The following is a 21,024-nucleotide window of genomic DNA, read 5'->3' as shown; positions in this document are numbered from 1 at the left end:
AGTCCCTGCTCCTAAGAAACCAAATTCAAGAATGAACGGAGAGGCTCCTCTGAAAAGAACAGATGAAGAATCCACACTAAAAGCATTGAAGAATAACCTTTTGAAGACTGGGGTGGTTCTACCAAGTAGTCACAAAGAATGGGGACAGATTTGAGAGGGGAAGACCAGGAAGATAAGCATAATATATTCAAGTCACTGTTACATGAGTTTGATTCAGAGACAGACAGTTAATACAGGTGGCAAGTAGGTCCTGCCTATACCTTGAGGGCACATGTCAGAGAAACTTATGGAATTGGCATTCTAAGGGAAGTCTCGTCAGAGATGAAACATAAAAATGGAAGTCAAACAGAATAATAATCGATAGAGTCCAGGCCCAGATTATAAATTTTTTTAAGTTTATTTATTTATTGGGGGGGGGGAGGAGCAGAGAGAGAGAGAGGGAAAGAGAGAATTCCAAGCAGACTCCATGCTGTCAGCACAGGGCCCGATGTGGGGCTCGATCCCACAACCCTGGGACCAAGACCTGAGCTGAGATCAAGAGTTGGGTGCTCAACCAATAGAGCCACCCAGGTGCCCCCAGGCCCAGATTAGATGTTGATTTGATGGGAAAATATCTTCCAAGTGCAACTATTCAACATGGGCAGGAGAAGGTGGCCAAGATTTGTTTACACGGTGAAGCTTCTGGTTGCCTTAGAAATTATGGATTTCATATCCCTCACTAAGGGATCATCTATACATCAAATGCCAGAGGAATATGCTAGAAAAACTATTTTCTGGGCCAGAAGGCAAAGAGAAAATAAAGAAAGGAAGGCCCTCAATTTTAGCCCTGTGTGTGTTAATAAAGGAGAGGATTCAATTTAAGAAGTAGGTTAAACTTTTAGAGATTCTACAGCCTCTGTGGCAGCAGCAGGGTAATGGCAGAGGGGAATGAAGCAGTATAGGCATATACTAGTGCATCAGTTAAAGATGTCCCAGATGCAAATGCTGTTCGAGACCTGGAATATACCAAAGTTGAGGAAACAGCGAATCAAGGAACCCATTGGGGGAAGAATTGATTCCTACAGACCATGAGAAACATAAGCTCTGAAGCATCAACAATAATCTGGTTCAGGAATCTAAGAGTAATTCTTCAGCTGAATCAAATATGACAACTAAGCAAAAATCTCCTTCCTAGAGAGATTTTATAATCCTAAGCAATTTAATAGCAAGAAGCTATAGAAGCACTTCCTGTGGTGTAGGACCAAAAAAGTCCTGCTCATGAGTTGTTGATGAGGCCTATACTTAGTTCGGCATAGGGATGCCAGAAACATGAGCTAAGGGAAAACAGGAAATCAGAGATTATGAACATGTAGAAAGGCAGGGGCATGTCAAACAAAGTCTGGTGATTCCGGCTGCCATCAACGCAAATTTCTAACTGTGCAAGATTGTAACGTCCCAAATGCTACTATCTTAAAAAGAAGACTATCAGCAGAGCCTCAGCACCCCTCCTATATGACACTACATAGCGTCAAAATGAACTCCCAGATGGGAGTTTGAACCTGATTCTGTGTAAATTCAGATACCAGATACTTCAGATAACTAGCCTGGACTCACTGGCATCATGAAGAGGTTAAACTAAGATATTTTCTTGATGTCACTTCCTTTTGTCCACTACTATTGAATCTCTGCCAGGATCTAAAAAAAAATTTTTTTTAATGTTTATTTATTTGTGAGAGAGAGAGAGGGAGAGAGACAGAGCACGAGAGGGGCAGGGGCAGAGAGAGATACACACACAGAATCCAAAGCAGGCTCCAGGCTCTGAGCTGTCAGCACAGAGCCCAACACCGGGCTCCAACTCATGAACTGTGAGATCATGACCTGAGCTGAAGTTGCACGCTTAACTGATGAGCCATCCAGGCATCCCTCTGCTAGGGTCTTTAGTGACACTAACTCAGGGCTCTGGAAACATCATCCTACTTGTGATAACGCAATTGAGTTGTTTTTCTAGATTTGGTGGTTTCGGGGGTTGCTGTGATAGTCTTTTGTGTTGTTAAGTCTTGGAGCCTTTAAATACAGGACATCCTGGAGACGCAGTCAGTATGCACCCTAGAGGATCTATATCCATTCCACAGAACATAGCCCAGCTTGTAGCTGCCAAAGACACCCCAGCTCTACTTGGCAGCAAAGACCCTTCTAGCTGAGAGTAGACAGAAATAAGAAATCAGAGAGGATGAAGTCTGGACTTCAATTTCTTTGGATCTTTAACTTACAAGTGCAAGAGAATGTGATTTTGCATTTTAATTCTTTTGACCTCTGAAATCTTTGGACTAATTTGCATGGAATTTAATTTTTAACTTCAATTTCCTCCCAGGAAAATCCATTAAAAAAGGCAGTTAAGATTAAATTTAGGACTTTGTATGTTGATGACATTTTTATGAAATGTGTTTATGTTGTTATTTTATTTCTTTGCCAACCTTTGATAAACTACATTGGACAATGTGGCTGGAATAATTTGGGAAGGGAAATAGAATATAGAAAGAATTTTTAGCCTTGGATGCAGGTTTTAGAATTAATTTAATTAATGTGTTATTCTGACCCATTTTAGAGCCTTCCGGAGTTAAAAATAAAACACTGCCCACCAGCATCCCGGAAGAGTTGCAGCTGGTGTTGGGGGAATAGTCTTTTGAAAGTGGGGGATGAGGACTGCCCAGGTAGATTGTTAACTTTGTCTCCAGAGGGCAGCCACACCACTGGTTAATGGTTAAACTAAATGGAGTAAGAGAAGAAAAATGTGGAGAACGTTGGAGGAGGGGAATCTTCTTTCCTATGACTTTCTGGTCTTTCCTCATCATCACTCACTCCTCCCAGAACTTGTCAGACTTACTGCCACTGCCTGCATGATCAGTGCTGGCCAAGCCAGCAGGCTCCTCCACCGTCTCCCTCCTCCTGGCTCCTGGAGATCTGCCTGCCTGCTGCACACATGTGTTCCACCCTGTTTTTGCATTCTGTGAGTATTCCAAGAGCAGCTCTCTGCCCTGCACAGGGGGTCTAAGGTGGCCCACACAGCTTGTGACTGGGTAGGAAGGCTGTCTAGCTGCAGGTTCACAATTTTAGGATGCATTCAACCTGCAGATAGCATGAGTCATCAATAACAGCTCTTTCACTGATAAAGATAAAGGTCATCTTTTTAGAGTGCATGGGTGGCTCAGGATGCAACTCTTGATATCCACTTAGGTCATGATCTTACAGGTCATGGAATTGAGCCATGTCGGATTCTGCACTGACAGAACGAGCCTGCTTGGGATTCTCTCTCTCCCTCTCTCTGCCCCTCCCCGCTTGTGTGTGCTCTGTCTCTCAAAATAAAATAAACGTAAAAAAAATATTTTAAAAAAGGTCATATTGGGGTGCCTGGGTGGCTCAGTCAGTTAAGCGTCCGACTTCGGCTCAGGTCATGATCTCACGGTTTGTGAGTTCAAGCCTTGTGTCGGGCTCTGAGCTGACAGCTTAGAGCCTGGAGCCTGCTTTGGATTTTGTCTCCCTCTCTCTCTGCCCCTCCCTCGCTTGTGCTTTGTCTCTTGTTCTCTCTCAAAAATAAACATTAAAAAATTTTTTTAAATTTTTTTATTAAAAAAAATTTTTAAAGGCCATCTTTTGATTGATGTTTGTGTGACTTCTGTGTTTACTTTTCAGTTGATACTTAACTTGGGCCGGGAATGTGTCATTTTAACTCTTTATCTCTGTTAGAATGACTGTAAAGTTTAGGGGATAGAGCTGACAGGCCTTGGTGACTAATTAGGTGTGGAATATTAAGGAAAATGACAGATCAAAGATGGTTCCTAGGTTCCTGGTTTGCATGACTAGGTAAACAGTGGTGCCATTTAATAATCTAGAAGCCCTAATTCTGAGAATAGTGGTAGGCATGTGGTGAGAATGACTAGTGTGGGTGGAAAGAGCTGTACCTGTGGTGAGGGTTTGGGGAGGGTGAGTGAGCACTATGCATAAAATGAGAATGATTTGGTGGGGGTTGGATGGCTTGGAGGCTGGGAGAGTGAGGAGGAGGCCACTGATAGAGTTCTGTAAGAGATAAGGTCTTTAAGTAGGGTATAGAAAGGGGGATTAATGCTGGAGACATTTAGAAAGTAGACTCAATAGAACTTAGTGACTAGCTGGATATGGATAGAGAGATGAGGGAAGGGGGTCCCGAGACACTCCAAGGTTTTAAGTTTGTGAACTTGCCCATCTAAGTTAAACATTTGGTAATGACAAATGTTGATTTGATAGAGTCTGTCATTTTAAATACAATAACTCTTTTAGCTACAATAAAGGCAAGCAGGATATAGGGAAAGAAAAATGAAAGATGCACTTCTCAAAAGGACAAATCTCCTATTCAAAGAAAAAAGAAGAAGAAACAATCCAAACCCCTTAAATCAGCAGCTCAGAGCAATCTTTTAGGTTGAGGTGACCTTCCTTGTAAATGTGATACACTCTATCAGGGGCTGGCAAAATTTTCTATAAGGAGCCATAGAGTAAATATTTTAGTCTTTGCAGACCATATGGTCACTGCTATAACTACTCAACTTTGCTGTTGTAGAGCAAAAGCAATCATAGACAATAGGTAAATTAATGGGCATGGATGTGTCCAATAAAACTTTACTTATAAAATGGGCAGTGGGCTGGATGTGGCTCACAGGCCACAAGCCACAGTTTGCTGACTTCTGCAGCTTACATAATACCTTACACATGTGGCATGGTTGCCTTGCCTTCGACTCTTAGAAGAGGGCAATGGCTAGTCCCAAGACTAGTTAATAAAAGAGGGTCATGCAATGTTATACAAAGTTGGGAGAAAAATGGTTCTCTTTGACTGATAATAATACGTTATATTAGCAAGGCGAATATGACTCCCATATATGGATGTGTTGAGAAGTACTGGAAGAAGATTAATAATCTGATGCAAGATGTTTGAATTTTTAAATGAAATGGCCAAAGCAGAGAAGTGGTGAGGGTGGGGGGTTAGAAATAGAAAAGAAATCTCGGCAGCCCATGTCCTTCTGACCACATGTCTACCTTCAGGCCGTAGACCTTCCCTCTTTTCCCATCCAGCAGCAGGAACATGTAGAACAAAGAAAGGTGGTGACTCCTGCTTATGGCAGGGACTAAAAGGACTTCCAGGTCACAGGAAGAGGGCAAAAGCTTGATGGTGTTGGCGAAGGGCCACTGCTGAAGAGGGAAGGTGGGGACCACACAGAGGGAGAAACAAAGTGAGAGCATCATAGGGGTGGGGGAGAAGAGGGTGGTATGATGGCAGATAAGGCATCTATGGGGATGTTTTCCATCCCCATGGGAACATCCATGGGGGAACAACCTCAAAGGATGGTCAGTGAGGCCTATGCTCATGGACCATGCTCAGGGATGAATCGGTTTGATAAGGAGGGCAGTGGTGTACTTCTTTCCTCTACCACAGTCATACAGTTTGGAATCTGTCTATGGAAATACTCGAGTTCAGAATTATCTGACCCTCCTTCTGTGGTGTGCATGTGTGTGTTCACTTGGCAGGGAAGGGGCATAGATCATCCCCCAGCAATACCAGTCAATGGCAAATAGGAGAGACAACGAATGATATAAATGAAAGCCAGAGAAACCAAGATAATTCTGATGTGCTATTATGATCATACTGATTTTATGATCATAAAACCACAGAACTAGAAAGGACTGTGGGAGAGTATCTGACCTAGTCTTCTGCCTTTATGAAAAGTTAGTCTTTCTTAATGAGGTATGTGACAAAAGACCAGGCATTCCTCCTCAATAATCCATTCCAGTCTTTTTTTCACTCTGGCAGTCTGGAAATTCTTCTTTATGTCTAATAGAAATCTCTCCTACTTTAATCCCATTTTCTCTTATTTGATCTTCTGTGCCATAGACAAAACAAAAACCCTTTACACTCTTTAAGACATAGTAAAGGATCATTTATTAGGGCATTTGAACATTGAGAATATTCAAACTACAGAACTGTGATGATGATTCCTTCTGCCAGTGTTGGCTCAGTGGCCCAGATCACTTAGTGCAGTCAGGGTGGTGCAGGGTATAATGGACAAATAAAAAATAACCTTGTCAGTGGCTATTTCAGGTGAAAGAACACCACACATTTTATGAAATAAAGGTCATTTACTACTGAGTAGAAAAAGTATTGTGGTACAGTCCAGATAGACATTTGAAAAGGAAAAGGGCTGCAAAAGCAAGTAGACATTGATGAATGTGTTCAAGTGAGAGTAGCATTCACGTCTCCTTTAGTTTTGCTGGAAGCAATTTCAACAAATCCTGTTAGCAATTTTCTCACACTTCTTTCTTCAGACAATCAAGAATCTCACAATAAGTAAATATGGTTTGCTTTTTTACTATTGTATATGGCTTTTGGAGGATTATTTTAAGGAAATATGCATCACAAATTCTACCTTTTGTAGTGTAAGAATTGAAAAGCATAACCTATCTGTTGTTTTTAAGATCATTTAATATTTGAAGTTTCTTATAATGTGTTACATTTTTTTTATAATGTGTTACATTGTTGTTGCTTTCAGGTAAGCCCAGATATCTTTACTTGATGCAAAACGATGACAAATCCTGAATCCGTTCTTTATTTGATGTAGCTTTATTAGATAAAATGTTTCCTAGCCATACAAAACTTTTGAATTTATATACTTATTTATTTTGATCATTAAACACATCCCATTTTAGATTCCGTTGTGTATTTATCATGGCTATGCCATGGTAACAAATTAACTCACAAATCTCAGTGGCCTAACGTAACAGAGGTTTATTTCTTGCTCACATTACATCCAACTCCTATTTGGATCAGTGGGGAGCTCTCTTCTACTCAGTCTTTAAATGTTAAAGATCTTTTATTTGATCACAGTGTTCTTTTCAAGTTCAGAATGATCTTCTCATTAATTGCTTTACCCCTCATTCACCTTTTCTCAGGTGAATTCCAGTTTCCCAGGTGATTCCAGTCCCACTTTTCTATCTGTTAGCATTCTTAGATATAGACAAAAGAATCAACTCTAGATCACTTAAATGAGAAGGGACTTATTAAGGGAAATACGAAAATCCAGGTAATCATTGGAAAGACTGGAGGAACAGGTGCCAGGCCAAGCTACCACCTAGAATCTAACTGTCTTTGTTGCAATGGGGAAGCTACTGCTCCCACTGTTGCCCCCCCCCCCCCAACAATGACATTGAAGTCACCTGTGTTGGCAGAATGGTTATCTGGACACTACCTGTTCTTCAGGTAGTTTCTGATATGTGCAATGGAGAGCCAGAAAACTAAGTTCTAGAAATTCACCCTAGACTCAGAGGCAAGGGAGATTAGGAAGTGTTTAATTTAATTTTTTTAAGTTTATTTATTTATTTTGAGAGAGACAGAATGGGGGGAGAGGGAGACAGAGGAACCGTGCACGCACACGCACATGCGAGTGGGAAAGGAGCAGAGAGAGAAAAGTAGAATCCCAAGTAGGATCGTGCTGTCAAGCACAGAGCCCTATGCGGGCTCAGTCCCATGAACCTGAGATCATGATGTGAGCAGAGATCAAGAGTCGGAAGCTTGACCAACTGAATCACCCAGGTGCCCCAGGAAATGTTTAATTTTAGAATTTACTTTGGGAAGACAGAAGTCACATGTGGGAAGCTATCAAAATGTGGGGTGGTTTCAAAAAATTTAGGACTGCTACAAATACCAGATGTTTACTATACTTTCTTTTATAGAACTCATTTTCTGTGCACTTGTAAATTTCTTTTTTTGTTATAGAGGTAATATAACTAGGAATAAGAAAGAAGTACTCATATTGCCACCACCCTAACACAGCTACTGTTGTTATTTTGGTATATCTCCTTTTGTCCCTTTTCATTGCAGAATTCTCTTCTATAAAATTGTGTCACAGTGAATACTGATTTCCTAGTGATATATTAAAACACAAACATTTTTCCTCATGTTGCCACATTATCTTCAAAATCATGAATGTGAGAGGCTGCTCAGTATTGCAACAGTTGGAATGGCTCCACTGTGTGAATTTACTATGTAAATATAATATTGTGACACAAGTCAATATGTATAACTTTTCTGATTGCAGTTGTATGCTTAGTTTTTCATTTATGCTGTGATTATATCAACATCTTGATGGTTTCTTATTTTCCTGTTTTCATCAAGATGGGTGACCTCACAGAGATATAGTTTAAGACTCAGTGTAGATAGGAAAAGAAATGTAAAATTTTTCAGGCAACTGTTTCATTTAAGTACAGAAACATAACGTTCACTCTTTAGAATAAGGTGCTTTTAGTATGTATCATCCATGCTGGCAGCCAGTCTTCCTTTATAAAATGCCAGATAATTTTTTAAAATTCCAGATAACTGTTCCATTATTCATTTGCTTATGTCATCATAAACTTAGTATAATTTGTAACCATTATATACAACAAAATCCAATTTTGTTGAACTATACTTCCCAAAAGAAAAAGTCACACACACACTATAGCCATAAGAAAAATCCATTAATTCATTTGAAATATATGTATTGTGCACTCACTATTCCAAAGAATTCTGCTAACTCCTGTGTGAACAAAACGATAACATATGATTTCTACCAAGGGGACATGTAAAATCTCTGATCAGAAAACTTTTTTTTTTAAGCAGCAATATGTTTTTTAAGTTTTATTTAAAGGCACTAAAAGAACATTAGATTGGTAGAGTTTTCACAAGTCTAGCACTGTATGACTTTGAACATGCCCAAACTCTCTGGGCCTTGGTTTCCTCATCTGTGAAGAAAAGTTGTTAAGCTCAGATTTCCTATCTGTAAGATCCTGAAAATAATGAAATATTCCACAGGCTGTCAGTGGTTCTCTATCAAAAAAATAATAATAAACATATATGTACTTACTATATGTGTGTATGTTTATACACACACATACAGACACACACACAAAAATGATACTACGTTGAGAAAACTGACAAAATGGGGATCCCATGTAAAATTCACGAAGTACTAATCTAGAATCTATCATGAGAAGAACAACTGTGCCTAAGAGTTCTTGATAGCACTTGCAGTGATAGAAGTCTTGATCTGCTTCTAAATGCCAATCAACTGCTGGGCAAGATTGTCTCAAATGGGATCATTTAGGCTCATGTAGGTACAGCATGCAGTTAAAAGAGAACAGTTACTATTTTTAACTGACTAATGGACAGCCAGGCTCTGAATAGGTTACTTTTCAAACGTAATCTTATGTAATCCTCAACAACAGCCCAATGCCGGAGGTATTGTTGATTGTTTTACAGGCATGGAAATTGAGCCTCAGGAGGTTAAGTATTTTGTCCAAAGCCATGAAGCCAGCAAGCAAGCAGCAGAGCCAGTTTCCTAACTTGGGTCTGTCTGACTCCAAAGTCCACACTCCTTCAATCCCAACCTATTTTTGCATAGCTCTCTAACTGGAATTAATTAATATTGATATTCCTGTTATAACAGTTCTTGTGAAATTATCAAAACTAATAATGATGTGGTCAAAAAGAGCAAAGTCACTTAGAGAATAGAGGTGATTTTCCAAATAAAGTTTAAAATATAATATTAACTAAAATGTGGTCATTTTACACTTACACACACACACACACACATACACACACACACACATGCATATACACTGGCATTAGTGGAAGGCATCATTATTTAGGGCATAAATAATTCCCTTTATATTCTGTTTTTCCCATGTAGCTTTTTGAAATGAAGTAAAGAAGAGTTTGCTCCCCCTGAATCCCTAGCGGCTTATGAACATTTGAATCACTTTCTTTCTGGGTCTCAATCATTCTCAAGTGAACCCCAAAGTAGTTTCCTTTTTTCTCTATGCTTCTTTTGAAGGATCCTCATTTGTAATCATTATTATTAGCATGCAACTAGCACATCAGACTTGCAAAGCCTTTTATAATTATTGTCAAATACATTTTTCTAGTATGGGAGACCAACATTTTACAGACACGCAAAATAAGATGTGGATACATTAATTACCTTGGCCAGAGTGACACAGTGACTTTCTGCAGACACAGCCAAGGGAGAGCTGAAGCAGTCTTCGATTTTAGGACAGAAACTCTGCTCCTTGGATGATAACATTTAACAGTTGCACTCATCCTATGATTGCAGAAAACCCACTTCACAAACAAATCAGTGATAGAAGTGCCTTAAAAAAAAACAAAAACAAAAACAAAAAAACCCTAGAGTTCCAATTTATTACCCAGAATTGACTCACCTTATTTTCCAGTTACTCTTCAAGTATTTGTCCTTGAGTTAATTGATAAAAAGCTGCTTTAGCTCTCCATCCTTATCTTTAATTTGTGCACTGATTTAAAAAAAATTTTAATGTTTATTTATTTGTGAGAGAGAGACAGAGTGTGAGTGGGGGAGGAGCAGAGAGAAAGGGAGACACAGAATCCAAAGCAGACTCCAGGCTGTGAGTTGTCAGCACAGAGCCCTACGCGGGGCTCGAACTCACAGACTGGGAGATCAAGACCCGAGCCGAAGTTGGACACTTAACTGACTGAGCCACCCAGGTGCCCCCTAATTTGTGCACTGATTTTAAAATAAGAGACACAATGCTATTTCATGTACAATAGACTTCCTTGCTACTATTTTGGTTTGCTCTCTCAAATTCTTGTGTTAACATAAGGCTTGATGGTAAATAAATGTGAGAGAAAAGTTGCTGCTGTCCCCAGAAACGGAAGTCCTCCTGTATTTGACTTCTAGCCAGATCCACCTGAACATGGCCCCTGTTTTTAAATCAATATTTTAAAATTCACTTTATTGCTCACTCTTGGCCAGAGGAGCTTCCATCTTTTAACCTTTCTGATGACTAAGCTGAAAATGTCTTTGATTTGGATGAAAAATAATACAGTTAAGAGAAGGTAGTGAATCTTTGCTGTATGGCTAATAAATAAGACCATGGCATTTTATATTTGATTTCATGAGGCTTTGAATTTGTAGTTAAGAAGCAGACTCTCCAGCATATTAGAAATGAAATGCCAACTTTATTTAAAATTTCATATTAGGTCATGTGACAATTTGACAATAATTTTGATAGCTACAAAGGAAATGAGCACCAACAGAGTTTAAGAAGCTGTGTCATCCTGTTCATTTAGGAGCAGAAAAATAAAACTCCAGGAACAGAAGCACTAGTTTGTTTTATTAGGTAGAATCTGAGCAATAATCTTTAGGTTGATTTATTGGTAATTTTACAGATGAGATATTTGCTAATTTCTCTGAAGTATAATTTGGAAGACAGAGAATTTCATTACTTGACAAATATTGGCAGTCTTCCTTGCAGATGATTTTTCTCTGAACTGTCTGCTAAGAATGTTTTCTTAATTATGATGCTATTTTACAACTAGTTTTATTTAATCTTTTGAATTAAATTATGTCTTTGAAAATATTTATGGAAGGTCAGATTTTTTGGGAAATCTGGAATCAGTGAAAATAAATTTATGCAGCTGAGAAACTTAACATGTATATCTAAAGTGTAAACACAAATTCAAACATTTCTGTTTGATGGCTCTAGTGTGATGCACTTTAGTCTTTATAGAACAAGGAAAAAATTGAATTAATAAAATGTTGTTTCTGTCACCAGATTAGTTAATTGACTCATTTCTTGGCACAGGGAGTGAGGCAGTCCATATGCAGTAGTCATTGGACTGGGGATCCAGAATTACTAGGTGTATCAGATACTCACCAATCTAATGTTGTAATTTATAGACTTAGGTGGCTGGTGAAGGATATTTTATCAAGTAACTACAAAATACTTTGAAGGTTGCAAGTCCTGAACGTTATTAGATCATAATATATAGAGTAGATAGATGTTAAAAAACTGCTCACTCATTACTGTCATGTTTGAATGGATTTCCTAGGATTGAGAAACTTACTTAGCTAAATATAGAGCCCAGTTGCTAGTGTTTGGAGGAAAACTGCTATACTAGACTCCCTGAGCAATAATATGTCAGTCTCTAATGTAACATGGATATAGAATTACATACTCTATTGACTTATTTTGGTTCTTTCAAACTGGTCCCCTGGAGATTTCGTAATTTTAACTTTGAATTATTTATTTTCATATTTCTTTTGGTCCCATCCAATCCTTATGGTCAGGGAGATATTTGCTTGAATCCAATCAGAGAAACATAAATGGGTCCACTACATATTGGTCTAACTATGACTCTTTTATTACCAATGCTCTGATTATTGTGTCACTGACTACTGGGGGCTCCAGTTTGGGACTGACTTGGTTGTATGAATTTGACGGTCTTCCCAACTGGTAACGGTCCTGGGAATGACTTTTCCTTTCTAAATCACCCATTACAGAAATACCTTCATTAAAAGTACTTCTGAGAATCTCCAAACAAAAAAACAAACAAAAAGTCTCAAAATCCAGAATATTAGCAGACACATAAAATTACATGATTATTAAAGCCTCTTCTTGTCCAAATTCTACAATTTAAAGGGGGGAAAAAAGCTCTCCCAGCAATTTCTACTTATCCCACCCAGTGGATGTTACCCGGAGTTGACCCGCGACTGTGTTGCAATTTCTTCATTGTTCCAGGGGGATGTGGTTGCTTGGGAGAGACCTGGGACACTGAGGTGGGAACAAGGCTGTCCACAAAGACAGACTACAGGAGAGGCCAGGTGCCAGAAGCTGTTTTATTTCTAGGTAATAGAAAGTGACAGGGCCTAGGTGAGGGTGAGGCAGTGAGTACGTGGGATGCAAAATTTAAGAAGGTGCCTGCTCTCAGGGGCAGCCAGAGAGTGAATGCCTCCTTGAATTTGGTACCCAAGGAATCTGGCCCTGGAAAAAGGTCTTAACGAGGTCTGTGTCAAGCAGAAAACCAGCCACAAACCTGGGAATCTTGAAGCCGGGAGTGTAAGTTGGAGAAGCCAATCAAATCAAAAGGAGAGCTAGACAGAGAAATTCTCTGTGTTCTATTGTGTCCTATCTCTAATCTCAAGTACCAAAATCCAGGAGTTTCACAGGAATTGTAAAATCTCTCCCTGCTAATTCCTTGTTCTCCCAGGAGCACCCACAAAGAGGAAGGGACAATTCCAGGAGTCAGAATGGAGACTGCAGAAAAGAAATAGGTGTGAAACGGAGGGGGGAAAAAAAGGCCAGGTCAAATGAATTATGCATGCAAAGACTTAGTCATGGTGTTCCTCCTAGGCCAACAATCTCTCTGCTGAGCTAGGCATGGGTCTTTGATGGAGGCATCTTGCCAGGTGGCTTTAAAGCTGCTGGTTGTGCTTTGAGGGATGCTTTCACTCTCTTGGTAGTTACTGTTCTCTTTTGCACAGAGTCCAGGGTAGCTAGACCTATGTTTTTATTTCACAAAACTGAACTTAACTTGTAACTCAACTTAAATTTCTATTTCAAGAATCCATTCTGCTTGATAGCAGAAATATAGTTCAGTAGACTGCAGATAAGTGTATTTCTGGTTTCTTTCATCATTTCTGGTAGACTCCATGAATTTAGAATTTTGTCCTTTCCCTTCTCTCTCCCCAGAGTGGCATCTAAGTTCTAGGGACATAGGGTGAAGTGTTGGGTTCTTGGACGCTAATGGCCCTCCAGGCTGCCATTCATGGCTATGTCTATGACATTACTATCATCTTTGGTCCTGGAAACCTGTAGCTCCCTGACTGTGATGGCTCTCCCAGAGCCATGTCTTCATCCTTCTTAGGGATTGGAAAATTGTTGGATGTGCCATTCTGGAGACTATGGGCACCGTGGAAGACTTGTCAGGGGGGAGGGGGGGCTGTATTAGACACATCTGGATGCCACTTCTACCTTTTTCTGTTTACCATGTCAACACCTGAGAAGTGAGCACAGGTCCCTCTGCTCTCAGATTCCCAACATTTGCCTGGGAATTCTATCAGTCATCATGACTCCTTCTCAACCCCTTCTCTTGGGACATCAGCCATCTCTTGGGACCACTCTCTCTTGCTCTCTTATTTGAGTTCTCTCTTCAGCTTAGAGAATTATCTGACACTACATTGTCCAATATGATAGCCACTAGTCACATGTGGTTGCTAAGCTCTTGAAATGTGGCTAGTCCAAAATGAGATGTACTGAAGCAAATTTCAAATACTTAGTATGAAGAAAAGATCATAAAATATCTCATTATAGTTTATACATTGAAATGATATTTTGGATATGCTGAAATAGACAAGAGACAGTGTTATAATTAATATTACTTGTTTCTGTTTACTTTTTGAAAAAATGTGGCTACTAGAAAAATTTTAATTACATGATATTTGTTTTGAACAGAGCTCATGTAACAAGTTTGAGGAAGTGTTATGGACTAAATTGTATGCTGCCTTTCCCCTCTCCCCAGTTTATCTGTTGAAGTCCTAATCCCCAATGTGACTGTATCTGGAGATAGAACCTTAAGGGAGGTAATTAATGTTTAATGAGGTCATGATGGTGGGGCCCTAATCCAGATTGGTGCCCATATTAGAACAGGAAGAGGCACCAGGAAAGCACAAACAGAAAAAAGACCATGTGAGGACACACTGAGAAGGCATCAGTCTGTAAACCAGGAAGAGAGAACTCATCAGAAACCAACCCTGCCAGGCACCTTGATTTCGAGTGTCCAGCTTCCAGAACTATGGGTAAATAGATTTCTGTTGTTTAAGCCACCCAATCCATGGTATTGTATTAGTCAGCCTCAGCAGACTAATACAGCGAGAAAAACTCATTCCAATATCACGTATCCTTCCAAAATTAAATGGTTACAGCATTAATTTTAGCTTTAGATCCTCAAAACCCTTTCTCACAGCCAATTGGTTATGCCAAGAATTTTTAAAATCTAGTTTGAAACTCAAAAGCTGAGAGAAATGGACTCTTTAGTTCTGTGTTGTCTGTGACCTTTCCTCCCCAAGGCCATAGAAACAGCTAATCTCTGCTGCCTGAAGTTGAGGAAAAGGTCACATAGCAAAAGGGAAATATAGAAAATGAAATATACATTGGTTAATATCGAAATATCAGTCTGCTATAGCAGTTACTTTTTTTTCCTTTCAATCACAATTCGGGAGGATCTGATTTCATTTATTTGGTCTCTCATTAATTTGCTCTGTACTTATTGCCTACAGTTTAATTATGTATTTTTTAGTATGAATAGCTTTCAGATAGCATTTGCATTAAAAATTTCAAATCTTCAATAATGAAAGATATTTTCTGTTAAAGGAATTGAAAGTATCATAGAAGCTGCATGGTAGTGGTGGAGAGAGGTGGTTAAAGGACTAAAATCCTGCTGTCCATCTCATTAGAGCTCATTTTGTTAGCTGTGGAGGAGACCTTGTTACTTATCCCCAGCACAGCTCCTACTTTGCCTGAAGTCCAATGATTCCTGACATAACACATACAACACACACAGGGTTGTGGTGGTCCCTGGGGGAAGCAGAAAGCCAAGTCTTGCGCTTGGATGGACATGGCTGGCTTCTTCCATCCTTTGTACTTTTCTGATTCACCAGGCTTAAGTAGGCCTTACTGCTCATCTCACTGCACTATAAATGTCTGCTTGCTTCTCTGTGAACCTTCAGAAAGCAGGAAATCATAGGTTTCGTTTCTGAATATTCCGTACCCAATGCCTACCATATGATAGGTGTATAATAAAAGTTTTGGAAATGAAACAAAATGAATGCATGAATCCTACAAGTTCTGCCCACAGATCCTCACTTCAGGCCATCTCCTACCTCTTTTCTCTGCTGGCCTGGACACAGGTCAGGCATTCTCCTCCAGCTCCTTTCATCTTAACCAACCTCTCCTCTTCTTTATAAAAGTAAATTCTTTTAAAAACTTGTTTCATTACCCAAGAACTATATGAAGATATTCTCAGTATAAAATAATAAAATGATACAAATAAAATTATTTATTTACTTTAAAGTTAATTTTTTTTTATTTTGAGAGAGAGAGAGAGAGATCACGGATCACGAGCAGGTAGGGGAAGAGAGAGAGGAAGAGAGAGAATCCCAAGCAGACTCCATGTTGTTGGCACAGAGCCCAATGCAGGGCTCAATTTCATGAAACATGAGATCATGACCTGAGCGAAAATAAAGAGTTGGATGCTTAACTGATTGAGCCACCCAGGTACACCTTATTTATTTTTAATACAAAGAAAATTTAAATGCCCATTACCACTCCATAGCAATTCTACCGTCTATTGTTTAGTACTGTGGGAACAGCCTTCTAAAACTTTTCCCATGCATTTTTATATATGCAATGTATATCTACTAAAATAGATATATATGTGTGAGTATATTAATATGTGAATGCTAATGTATATTAAATATTAATATATGTTTAGTCTAAATGATTGTATACTATTTTGCAACTTACTTTTTCATCCCCACTTAATAAGTTGATATCCTTTTATGTGAGTGTACATACATCCTCCTCATTCTTTTTTTAGTTGCTGTAAAATATTCTATAGTGCAAGCCAAAATGCATTTAAAATTTATTTTTTTATTTTTTATTTTTCACTGCCAGAAACAATGAAGCAATGAACATTGACCTGTATAGCTGCTTCTTTGGACACATGTGCTAATGTTTTTTCTGATAAATTCTTAGAGGACGACTTGCTGAGTTAAAGATACATGCAGGTGCGAGGGACATTCCTGGGGAAGAGCCTTTCTTGGCCATTTACCACAGTGTTTCCTTACTTAAACACCAAATGGACTTACTAAACTGTACTAGGGCAGATGGCACAGCAAGACTTAGTCTGTTCCAGTCCAAAGAGATAATTTATGTAAATTACGTGACCATAGACATTGTAGGATATCCTTTAACATCCCTTTGACATACCATGGCAATCTTCCTCCACCGCATAGCAGTATGGGAAGTGTCCTTCTAAGTCCTTTCCCATACATTTACTTCCTGTCTTAAGGATCTTTGCATGCCTGCTACTTTGTAATACCTCTGCTAATGAATAGAGGAAGCTGCCTTCAGTACTCCAAATGAGGAAAGAAATGCTGTTACTGGATTCCATTCCTGTCTATCATCTTGTTCAAAAGGAGGGGAGTGAGTCAGATCAAGAGAATGAGTCACCAAGTCATAGCCAAGGTGATAAACCTCAAGACTTGCATCTATCTGCTCCATGGTCAAACAGGAAAACCTTACCATCTGAGTGGTGAGAAACCAGAGTGTGTACTATTTGAACATGTAATGTTATTTTGAGAAAAAAATAAAGTGACTTTCCTAAAAAACTTTTCTGGTGTCTGTCTTCTGAAATTCAGAACTTTTTTACTCACTGACTTATATTTAAAAAAATATTAATTACTGAGGTTTTGGCAGGAGGATGAATATATTAATTCAAAATTCCCTGAAATATTGTATTTTAAATTTTAATAGATATATTGCCAAACTACCCTCCAACAAGCCTGTATCAATTTGTACTCCCACTAATATTGAATGTGTCTAACATACTATCAATCTTTTAAATTATCATCTGGTGGGTGAAAAATGGTATCTTACTAGTGTAATATGCATGTCTCTGATGACCAATGACATTCAGCGTAATTTTACATAATTTTTGACCATCCATGTATCCTCTTCTCTGAATTATCTGTTCCTATCCACTGTTTCTTTTCTTTTTTTTTAAATTTTTTTAATGTTTATTTTTTTTGAGAGAGAGAGATAGAGTGCGAGTGGGGGAGGGGGAGAGAGAGAGGGAGACACAGAATCCGAAGCAGACTCCAGGCTCTGAGTTGTCAGCATGGAGCTCAACGCGGGGCTCGAAGTCACGAATGGCGAGATCGTGATCTGAGCTGAAGTGGATGCTTAACTGACCGAGCCACCCAGGCGCCCCCATTGCTTATTTTCTAATTGATTCTGTATGTCTTCTTTATTGATGTGTATGAGTCAATTATATATTATGTATATAAATCTATCATCGTACATTGTTAATATTTTCTTTTAGTTTCTTTTGGTCTTTTGATTTTGTTTAAGGTATTGTTTTCATACAAAATTTGTATTTTATTTTATTTTATTTTTATTTATTTTTATTTTTTAAAGGTTTTATTTATCCTGAGAGAGAGAAAAAGAGCAAGGCAGGGGTAGAGAGAGGAGAGAGAGAAAGCAAAGAGATTGACACAGGGGGCTTGATCTCACAAGCTGAGCTAAAATCAAGAGTCTGACACTTAACCAGCTGAGCCACCCAGGTGCCCCCATACAAGAATTTTAAATTCTTATATAATTAAATGTATTAATCAACATTAATTCTTTATAGACGTTACAATTTTGCAATTTTAGCTTAAGAAGGCCAACTATAATCAAAGTTATTAACACATTCTTCAATATTTTCTTCTAACATTTTATTATATTTTAAATGTATTTTTAATTAAAATTCTAAAATAAAATTTAACTGAAAATTTAATTTCTGGTAATACAATAAAGTACATGTTAAGTAAAACCTTTCTCAGAATAGCACATGTAAAAATACAGTATAAAATATTAAAGCCTCAAACAAAAATCCAGTAAACATTTTTTATGTTTGTCTGAGCCTGAGCTGGTGAGAAATTAAGAGAATTTTTCAGAGGCCAGGGAAAAAAGAAAGCAACAATCTGTAAAGTTAGGCAAAGCCCTGAGTATTTATGAGATCCCTAGTGGCCACCAGCCTAGGTTTTAATGAGTTCATTGTACCAGGGCAGATGAATAAAGACTGGGTCCTAACCAAGGTGGGAATTAGAATGAGCTAGAGCTTCAAAGATGACTCCATGGCTGAACTAGAAAAACCCCACCCAGCAGAAAGCATTAATGGTGATATTTGCCGATCTTATCTGGGCTCTGGGAAGAGCAGAACAAAGAAGAAAAAGACTTAATTATAAGGCTACCTTACGATATGTTTAGAACTCAAATTCATATTAACTGTACATTCCTCAAAGCCTCAAGTCAGAAATGTAGTTGGTAGCATTCCTCAATAGCTAAAGGAAACAAATCCAAATCCTCTTCAAAAGAACAGTCATTAGAATTGAGGAGGGCACTTGTTGGGATGAGCACTGCGTGTTGTATGGAAACCAATTCGACAATAAATTATATTACTAAATAATAAATAAATAAATAAATAAATAATAAAAGAAATTCAACTCCACATATACATTTTCAAGGATTATGACTTCGGATATATGAAGAAATAGTAGAACTAATATACTATAGAGAAATTCAATGGCAGGTATAGATTAAGCACAGTTCAAGAGACAATTCGTGATGAATAATAAAGAATTAAACTCAGAAAAGAAGACAAAGAGAATGAAACTACAAAAGAAATATTAAGAGATATGGAGAACACTGAGGTAAAACTCCAACAAATATTTAACTGGAGTTCCAGGAAGAGATAACATAGATGAAGGGAGGAATAATACTATTTAAAGAGATAATGGCTGAAAATTTCTTGAAATCTGTAGACAGAATTTCTTCTTTGCCTCTAGTGATGAGAAACACAGATTCAGAAAACAGAACTACAAAAAGAATAAATAAAAAGAAATCGCCTAGCTGATTTTTTTGAATACCCAAATTTAATTTCTGAATACCCAAAGTAAGGAGACTATATTAGGAGCACCTAGAGAAAGAGACAGTGTATCTATTAAAGAACTATATTTAAACTGACAGGTTATTTTCCCACAGCAACAAAGGAAGTCAGAAGACAGTGGAATGGTACATTTAATGTGCTGAGAGAAGATAAATGTCAAACTGTACTATTATATCCAGCAAAATAATCTTTCAAACGTGACGTTAGAATAAAGTTATTTTCTGACTAAAAAAAATGAGCACTTTTTTTCTTTTATAGCAAACTTTTTTTTAAAAGATTTTCTAAGAGAGTGTACTTCAGGATGAGGGTAAATGAATACAGGAGGAAGTCTGAGTATAAGAAGAAATGGTGAGCAAAGAACATGGTAAACATGTGGATAAATCTAAGCAAGCATTTACTGAATAAACCAATGATAATAAGGTTTACTTTAAGGGTTAAATAAGTCAAGCTAGACATTCTCACACAACATTAGTATGTATAATAAAAGAGTGGTAAAAGGGAGTTAAAACATTCTGAGGTCCTTTTATTTTCCTAAACATGGCTAATGATATTTATTATCTTCAGACATGAAGTTAAATATGAATATTAAGATTTCTAAAGTAAGTGTATTAATTTTCTATTGCTACACAGCAAATCCCCACAAATTTAGCAGCTTAAAGTAATATATAATTCTATTTCACAGTTTCTACGGGTCAGGAGTCCGGGCATAGCTGAATCTGCTCAGGGTCTCACAAGTCTATTGTCTAGTGCTGACCAGGCCTGGATTCTCATCTGGAGCTCAGTGTCTTCTTCCAAGCTCATTCAGGTTATTAGCAGAATTCAGTTTCTTGTGGTTGCAGGCCTGAAGGCTCAGCTACTAGGGCTACCCCTTGATGGGCAATTAACAACATGACTGCTACCTTTCAGGCCAGCAGGACAAAATCTGATACTTCAAATTTCCCTTTTCAAGAAGGGTCCAATCCCTTTTAAGGTTCTCCTGATTAGACCAGGCCTACCCAGGATAATCTCCCTTTTGATCAACTCAAAGTCAACTAATATGGGATCTTAATATCTTAAAAGTTTCTTTACCTTTGTCATAAAATTTAATGAGGAGAGTAACATCCATCACATTCACAGTCACATCTGCACTCATAGAAAGGGAATTACAACCCACAAGATGAGAATTTTGGAGGATATCTGAATTTGACCTACTTCAGTAACCATTAAAAAACTGAATTAGATTCTATAATTTCCAAATCACTAGAGGTGAAAAAAGGATAAGGGAAGAAAAAATTATAGTCAATTGAAACAAAGATAAGGGTGAAAACATTGAAACGTGGGGTAAAGAAAATATAAAATAAAATGATAAATAAATCACAGTCAATGTCAAGAAACTATATTCTCCAGATGTAGACAAAGATTTGTCAAATGGAATTTGAAAAGGTTTATCTCTGTATTATTAACAAGAAATACATTTCATCATA

The 21,024-nt window shown here is 38.1% G+C and overlaps 1 long non-coding RNA gene across 1 annotated transcript; it reads left to right on the top strand.

Moving 5' to 3' along the window:
• The first annotated feature begins 470 nt into the window (after positions 1–470).
• Positions 471–17,241, top strand: LOC109262070 (uncharacterized). Its single transcript, XR_002077620.2, has 2 exons — positions 471–2,986; positions 16,525–17,241. It is a non-coding gene; the product is annotated as an uncharacterized LOC109262070 (long non-coding RNA).
• Positions 17,242–21,024: the final 3,783 nt, after the last annotated feature.

The sequence above is a fragment of the Panthera pardus genome, unplaced genomic scaffold, assembly GCF_024362965.1.
Source record: "Panthera pardus isolate Hobbes unplaced genomic scaffold, ASM2436296v1 HiC_scaffold_16, whole genome shotgun sequence".
In the NCBI taxonomy this organism is placed as follows: Eukaryota; Metazoa; Chordata; class Mammalia; order Carnivora; family Felidae; genus Panthera; species Panthera pardus.
The sequence above is the reverse complement of the archived record's forward strand: the minus strand, read 5'-3'. Positions and strand labels throughout refer to the sequence as shown.